A 9,063-nucleotide genomic window follows, 5' to 3' on the forward strand; every position below is an offset into this window, starting at 1 on the left:
GAAATATGCAGCAGAAGTGGTTTATAGCCGCAGGTAACCCAACATTTTTCTGACCATTTAAAAACTGGGATTACATTAGATGAAAGGGGAGATAGAGAGTTTCAAATGGTTGGTCTAATGGACGGGATGCGGCATCCTCAGCTTATAAAGCTTATCAAATAAAGACTACATTTTAGCTCAGACATTGCGGCTTTTTCTAGTAAGATGTAACCCTACCACACTAGTTTTTTAAACTGGTGATGCGATGTAGAAATACGTTTTGATGGAAATATTTCATCATAATATAACAGAAAAACTTATGTTGAACCTGAAATAATTTTTAAAAAAAAAAGCAACAACCTACGAACATAGTTAAGTTCACAATCAATGCTTCTTACGGTGATTTATTTCATGAAATTCTATATCAATGTTTACGAATAACTTGAAGACTATCGTGTTTAAAGAATGATTAGCTCGTTATAGGTATAAGTTATACCACTGAACAAGCTTTACATTACAATACCATTACAGATTGCAGTAATCACACGGCGTTATACAGATTTGAGGTCTGGTCTGTAACATGTTTATTATTTGGCCAACAAAATGTTATTATTTGGCCTGCAATTGATCTATTATTTGGCCAGCAACTAGTCTATTATTCGGCCAGCAACAGGTTTATTATTTGGCCTGCAATTAATCTATAATTTGGCCATAAACAGGTTTTATTATTTTGTTTGCAATATGTTTATTATTTAGCTTGTATCAGGATTATTATTTGGCCTGTAAACGGATTATAATTTGACCTACACATGTATATTAATTCCATTTGTTTGGGGGGGGGGGAAGCTTGGGTAAAGCCAGTGCACCCATTGGCATCAGGCTTGAAGCTTAACGAAGTCAAATACGCGTCACAAATGTTATTTAATTAATTACCCTAACGACTGCAGTTGTTGATCAGATAAGTTCAAGGTTGTTTTTTTAAGGCTTATCAAAATCTACCGTCAACGGCTAGGTATTAGCAAGAACATACCGGATTAATTAATTAACGAAATGAGAGTTTACTTCCTCTTCAGTTGATGTAGATTGAGCAGGTTTATGAAGGTATGGTTTATTTAGCTTAAAGGAGATTTCGGTTGGTGAATTTTGTTACTATTATTCCAAATTCTGATTTTATATTGTTTGTAAAATTTATAATTATCATCCCATGTACCCATACATATAACTATACTCAAACATAGACGCATAGTTTTTAATCTGCATCTGCACTTACGCGTAAGCATACATACACACATACAGAAGTGGCGATAGTAGGTCGAGTGTCGCCAGTTAACTGAGGATGTCACTCCACCCCCTCCAAAATTTTGTTTGTTTGGTGTCACCCCTCTCCCCTGCTATTTTGTTATTTAACAGGAAGAAACACTCTATCGACAGTAATTTGGAGTAATCAGCCCTTAATGGTTTCAACCGGACTGCACCCCCCTCTTGTGATGCTACTGCCTATACTATACTATACATATAGGCCTACATTTTCAATATACACGCATATATCTGTTAGCATCTGCGTCTATGTCTAATATCTACGTCCACGTCCACAACGGCATCTACATCTATATCAACTAGGATTTATGATCTGTATTTGTATCTACATTTTTATCTTCATCTACATATGCATCTCAATCTCTATATCTATATGTATATCTATAATATATATATAATTGTATGTGTATGTGTAAATCTATATCTATCAGAGTTTCTTCCAGGCATCTCTTGGGGGAGGGGGGGCTCTGCGAAAAAAGTCTACCTCCCACCCCCCTCCCAAAACGAAATGGAATGTATATAGAAAACATACTTTTACCAGTGACCTTCCCACCCCGGGAAATGTCCCCCCCCCCGAGAAAAAAGTCAGTAAGAAACACTGATATCTATATCATCTTTATCTTTATATCTATATGTACATCTACATATACATGTACTTCTATATCTATATCTATATCTATATCTATATCTATATCTATATCTATATCTATATCTATATCTATATCTATATCTATATCTATATATTATTCTCTATTATCTATATGTAATAGTCTATAAACAGTACATGTATATGCATTTATTCTCTGTACACACCATCAAAACTGCAATGTAAGTTTACAAGTTAAGGTTCAACATTATAACCTATTTTACTCACTGTTAAGCATGTAAGAAACACTCAATCGACGACACGCTAACAACAAACATTATCTACTCTGTACGTCATAGAGCACGCAGCAACCACATCCTACACACGTTTCTACGTCAGACGTATAAGAACACACAGTCCGAGCAGAGGCGTATCCAGGTTTCCATTGTAGGGGGAGCGAATAGAGCAAAAAAGGCGCCGAATTTTTAACACGTTATATATACGTGTATTTTATATATATATATATATATATATATATATATATATATATATATATATATATATATATATATATATATATATATATATATATATATATATATATAATTACTAGATGTATGTCACTACTTCGCTATGATGTAAAATAAATTGAAATTAGCACTCTGAAGAAATAAGAAAAAGCACACAATGTAGGCCGACAAAACAAAAATTGTATCAATCTAAACAAAAAAATATATATATATACACACACTACAACCAAAAACAAGGAACGTAACACAATCTGTTTTATAATTCTTGTAAAAAAAATTTCTTACATAGTAATCCTGGGAAATTATTTAAGACAAATGAAATAGGGGAAATAATCACTCTCTTAATATAAATATGTATATATCTACGCATTTAATTAAAAATGTCAAAACAGATCAATAATTACTTTAGAATATAATGAAATTGTTTAACACTATTCGTGTTTACAAAATGTTTTGTCTATAATCAGAATTTAATACATCGTCATCATAAATGCTAAAGTATTACAGCATAATGCAAGTTTTTAAAATCAGAGTTGGTATAAAACCACGCTTTTCGATATAATAGATCAACGTTCGGAATAACAGCCTACATTTAACTAAATATCGGTGTTTTAGTTCAGATCATATATTTTAATTAACTACGGCTACTTTGAGTTCTTAAAAGATAATTTTTAACATAGTGATAGGTATGGGTTAGATCACTGTATTGATCACACACCTTTTTACTGTTAATTGCAAAAACAATATTCACAGTTTTACGTTTAAAAAGCTAATTTTCTGGCGGCATGGTACTTTGGTACATCATTACGCGTTTTTCTACATGTACTTAACAGATCAATTCGGGTTAGGTTGGGGGGGGGGGGGGGTTCAACTTCATTCACCACTGTCCGTTCACTTTAGGTCAATTATCCAACCCAGTGTTTACATAGGTGTGACAATAATGTCGCTCTACACAATTGTGGTGGTGAGGTGTGTGTTGGGGGGGGGGGGGGGGGGTGGAGATAACCAACTCAGAGTGAATATATCGTCAGTTTTTAGATGACTGTTCTTAACATACATATATATTACACAAATATATATTACACAAATATATGTTACAGAAATAGATTTAAATAAGTAGCAGTGGTATTATGACAATATTTTTTTTTTACAGAGGGGTCCATGGAGGACGTGGGTTGTAACTGTTTCATATAATTTGTAATCGTAATCACTATCGCCCAAACTGTAAGAATACTACTACTTCATCGTGATGACAATTTTGACCTTGTGAAAATTTCCCCACCACTACGCAGTTTGCTCATAAGTAAATTTAAATAGAGGTGCCACGTCAGTTGTATTTGTGTCTGTATTGTAATTTTTTTAAATTAATCACACGATTCAAACTGTATATATAAAGTAATTATGTGTGAAGTTTTATGTATAACATTTTCTAATTCAATTATTCGTAAGCAAATACATTATACAGTTGCCTTAAACTTAACACCCCTCTTGCCAAGTGGTACTACCGTAGAGGTTTTTTAAACATTGCAATGCATCGTAATGGTTATTTTTAGAATGGCAAACTGATGCAGCTATTAATACGTATTGTAAACGTAGACACTACTAGACTAGTACACTAATGCTTAATTGCTGCATGAAAAGAAATCGTGTGATTTACATAGATGTGCCGACCAAAAATATTTTTTTAACAAATATCATTGTTCAAAACTTTGATTTTAAAAAGTTTCCAAAAAGGCGCCACTTTGCTGAAAATGGCCAGAGGGGGAGCGGCCGCTCCCCCTGCTCCCCCCCTGCGTACGCTACTGAGTCCGAGTTAAAATAGAAATACAATTAGAAAACCTCCTAAGTGTTGAAATGACAACATAAGAATTGTGTCACGTCGTATCGCGACACGCATGTATCAAACCTCGGGGGGACGGCGTGACACGCTACACGGCGTCCACCGAGCAGAAGGACGAGTCGCCGTCGCGAAGGACGCGAGTGTGTGTGTGACACGGGGTCAACCAATCAATAGCGGAGAAAAAAATCTGGATCGCGCGCCCTAGTTTAACGCGTAGAAAAGAGGGGACGGGCGGGGGAATGACTGGGTTTATGAAAGAGAATTGGGGTATTTGTATATAAAGTAAAAGTGTATGTATGTGTGTGTGATGGGAAGGGGTAGGGCTGTTAACTTGCCAACGCCCTTTATTATACTTACTAGCTAAGCACCCCGGTAAAAGAAAAATAAATTAAAAATCTAGTAGTAATGACGTATGTTTGTTTACAATTTTTTTCACTTTTAGTATAGTTGACGTCATACACAGTCAAGAAAGCGGAACAATGTACTCTTAAATGGACGGAAACACTAATTAGACACTTTGTAAAGAGCTAACGTACTCTATTTAAAAAAAAAATGCTTAAAATACTTAACATCAGGAGTTCATGTTTGTACTTAGGGTTGAAAAAAAGACATTAGGCTTAGTTTAAACAGGTCAACTCAATTGTTTGCATATATATATATATATATATATATATATATATATATATATATATATATATATATATATATATATATATATATATATATATATATATATATATATATATATATATATATATACATATCAGTGGCGGAACTAGAACAAAAAGGGCCGCCCCGCAAAAAATGTTTTAGGCCAACCCATATATATTTATTACATAGGCCTATATATATATATATACAAACAAAATACGAACATAGGATACTCATTGTTGGCCTGTTCGGGTTTTAATAAAAAAAAAATAACAGAAAAATTAAATTAAAACAAATGACAACATCATTTCATGTGTGTAAGTGCATTAGTGTGTTTTGTGAATTCAGCTTAATTTATTTCTGCTGTAAGATCAGACGACAATTAAGTCGGTCAAAAGAATATAAACCATGAACGTTTTGTATAAGTAATGGTGTCTCGTGTTATGTTTATTTTTATGTTTTTTTTGTATTTATATTATTAATTTTAAATTCATTACATTTTTGTACAATGTCATTCTTTAGTAAGTACTTTATAAAAAATAATAATTAAGAGAAATTATTGTTTTTTAATTCGTTTAGTACAAATCTATTAAAAGGAGCTTATGAGCACCCCTATTTGACTATTTAAAAAAGGGAAATAAGTCATAGAAGTGGTTAGACCGTTTGCTTATCTTTGATAAGTTTGATTGTAAGAGAAAGAGGACTCGGTTTTCACAGTGGTTTAAAAACAAGAGCGTGGGGTGGTATCTATAGAATAAAAATAATCCAACCGCAGCTACGGCAATCTTTTTTACAAAACAAGCATCAAGTCAAAAATGAAAGAAATTTTTTAAAATTTTAACTACGAAAAAAATTAGTATGGTCGACTGTTGGCCCCTAAATGGCGTGCCCCCCCCCCGCATTGCAGGGGCCTGGCGGCACTGTAGTTCCGCCCCTGATATATATATATATATATATATATATATATATATATATATATATATATATATACATTCCTGTATCAACTACGCATGCAATAAATTGAATCGAACGTTTGCATACGGCGAGTACACTACTGCGCTAATCTCTATTTAAGTAGCCATACCCAGATGTTACAGCCGCCTGGTATCACCGATAAAGCTGACTTATAAGTTTAAGGTTCTGTGTTAAGGTTATTGTTAAAAAATATATCGTTATTAACGATACCAGGTAGTCGCAATCCAGTCAGTATCGATTACGCGGGTCAATTAGGCAACATCTGTTGCGAAGGATCCGATGTAATTTCCTCCTCCCACGATTGGTATCGCTTAGGGGAAAGAATAATAAACGCTGACAATGGCAAATTCTGCTCGTGATTTGGTCTATTATAACACTTCCATTAGCATCAGCGCTTCTCAAACTGTTTTCTTCTCCGTCTGCATTTAGTCTATTTCAGTGGTGCTACTTGGCCGGGTGGTACCAGATGCGGCAACTCATTTTAACACCCTTCTCCACAGTGTTTCTTCCGGATTTTTTTTTCGGAGGAGGGGGGGGGGGGGGCACTTGACATTTTCGGATGGAATTAAACTTTCCGGGGGGGGGGGGGGGGGCGGGAGGGTCACTGATAAAAGTATATATTTTCTATTTAAATTCTATTTCGTTCCGGGTGGGGGGGGGGGTTGGATATTTCTCGAAGATATGCCTAAAATAAACACTGCGTCTCCAATATATATATATATATATATATATATATATATATATATATATATATATATATATATATATATATATATATATATACATATATACATATATATATATATATATATATATATATATATATATATATATATATATATATATATATATATATACATATATAATGTTCTATATCGACCAAATAACATTAATGTGCATGTGAATTTACAATCGAAACATTACCAATTCAATCTATTCCATTGCAAGATATATCCATTTTTTTTTTATTTAATTAACAAATTGAAGGACGTAACTGATTTAGGGTCAGATTAATTATTTTTAAGGTTTTGATGCTTTAGATGCTTTGGACAACACTAAACGTGGCAAGCTAACCAGTAAACTATTGCTCGCTTGGTATTCCTTATAGTTTCCATTTTTCATTTTGGTCTCGTGAGTTTAAAAGAAAATTCTTTATTCGTTTACAATTGATTTATACTTTTCAACATTTAATGTCATTTTGAAACTTGCAAATTTAAATTTAAAAAAAAATAGGAAAAAAAAAGTAAAATTAATTTGTTTTATTTTTGGCTCAAAGGAGTGTAAAACGTCGAGATTTAAGCTGTATATTTAGTAAATTTGTTTTACAAAATGGTATCACCCGATGAGGGCTGCATAATTCCCCTCCCCCCCACCCATCCAATGACAACACTGGTCTATTTATAAACTAACTGCCATTATTGAGATGCTTATAAAGGACTGGAATATATATTTAAAGCACATGCCTGTGATGATTATCAGCTAATTTTTTAAAAAAAATAGAGTCTTTAACAAGCTAGATGGTACGTAAAAGAAATTAGTCAAGGCGAGACCTGTAATATGAAATCGGGCTACAGAAATATGCAGGTTTGTGACTAAACCGCCTGTGTTTTAAAAGAACATTCTTAGAAAATTCTGCTTGATAAGAATATGATGTAAATCAGTAATAGAGTAAATTACCACTTCTGGTTAATTAACGGAAATCACAGAAAATGTTTAAGAAACCTACATATTGGATTTTATACTTATTTATAAAATTTCGTCCACTTAGCTAAAACGTTAGGCCTACTCAAGCTATCGATATTTTATAAAAACCGGAAATACTGTAAAGTACCACTTACGGATTTCAGAAAGCACTCATCCAGTATAGGTTTTATAATTATATATTAAATTGTCTACCTAACTGAAACTTTACTCAATTTATCCTGCTCATACAGAAGTACATATTGAGGTTTCCAAAAATCATGATCAAGCTGAGACACCTTCTTCTGTAATCTTATACAGTGCAGTGTTTATACATGAAATTTCATCCACCCACTTTATGTTATCGGTTTTTGCGGAATCGGAAATCGAGTAAGTATCACTTCCAGTTATAGAAAAACGCTCAAACATTAAAGGAAACCTATATGATTATGTAAAGAATCTCCACCCGCCTAGATGAAACGGTTATTGATTTATCGTGTTCACACACAGAGACACAGACACACACACACACACACAAAGACACACACACACACACACACACCCACCCACACAGTTAGACATATAGACACGATTTCAAAATTGTTTTCTTCGACCCTACAAGGTGTTACAAGTCGAAATTAATGGCAAATTCAAATTCGATTTTATACTTTGTATATAATATATATAATGTGGTGTATACTTTGTATATAATATATATAATGTGGTGTATACTTTGTATATAATATATATAATGTGGAGTATACTTTGTATATAATATATATATATATATATATATATATATATATATATATATATATATATAATGTAGTATATACTTTGTATATAATATATAATGTGGAGTTCCTATCTTCCATAAGGAACTAAAAAGGAAAAATGCTGATATGTAACCAGTGAAGAAAATATCTAAGTAGTTATTAGATTCATGTTATACTAGTATTAATAATATTAATTGCATAAATTACTGGACAAGAACGTGATGTTGATAGGTGCAGTATACGAGTTACACTTGGCCTTGACCTATATGGGTGCCATGCCTCTGTGACTGTCCTCTGGTATTATGCTGACACCTGTTGAAGCGACGCGTCATTGAAAGGTCAGACACTTCATCACGTGATTAGAACCAGTGGCGTAACTAGAAAAAAGGGCCACCCCGTATAGAATTTTTTTTGGGCCCATATATATATATATATATATATATATATATATATATATATATATATATATATATATATATATATATATAATTTGTTTAGTACAAATCTATTAAAAAGAGCTTATGTGCATTCTTTTTTTGCCTATTTAAAAAAGGGATTTAAGTCATTGAAGTGGTTTGAAAGTTTACCTATATTTCACACTACAGCTCATGTATATATGTATATTTTTTTCTTTAACGCAACAGCTTGTGTTAGCTACTGTTGAGCATCACTACTGTAGTAGATCTATTTGTTTTTACAAAACCACTAGAAACGTGCCAGTTGCGAAAC

This window comes from Physella acuta, unplaced genomic scaffold (assembly GCF_028476545.2).
Source record: "Physella acuta isolate Inbredline_101_S28 unplaced genomic scaffold, ASM2847654v3 ptg001208l, whole genome shotgun sequence".
NCBI lineage: Eukaryota > Metazoa > Mollusca > Gastropoda > Physidae > Physella > Physella acuta.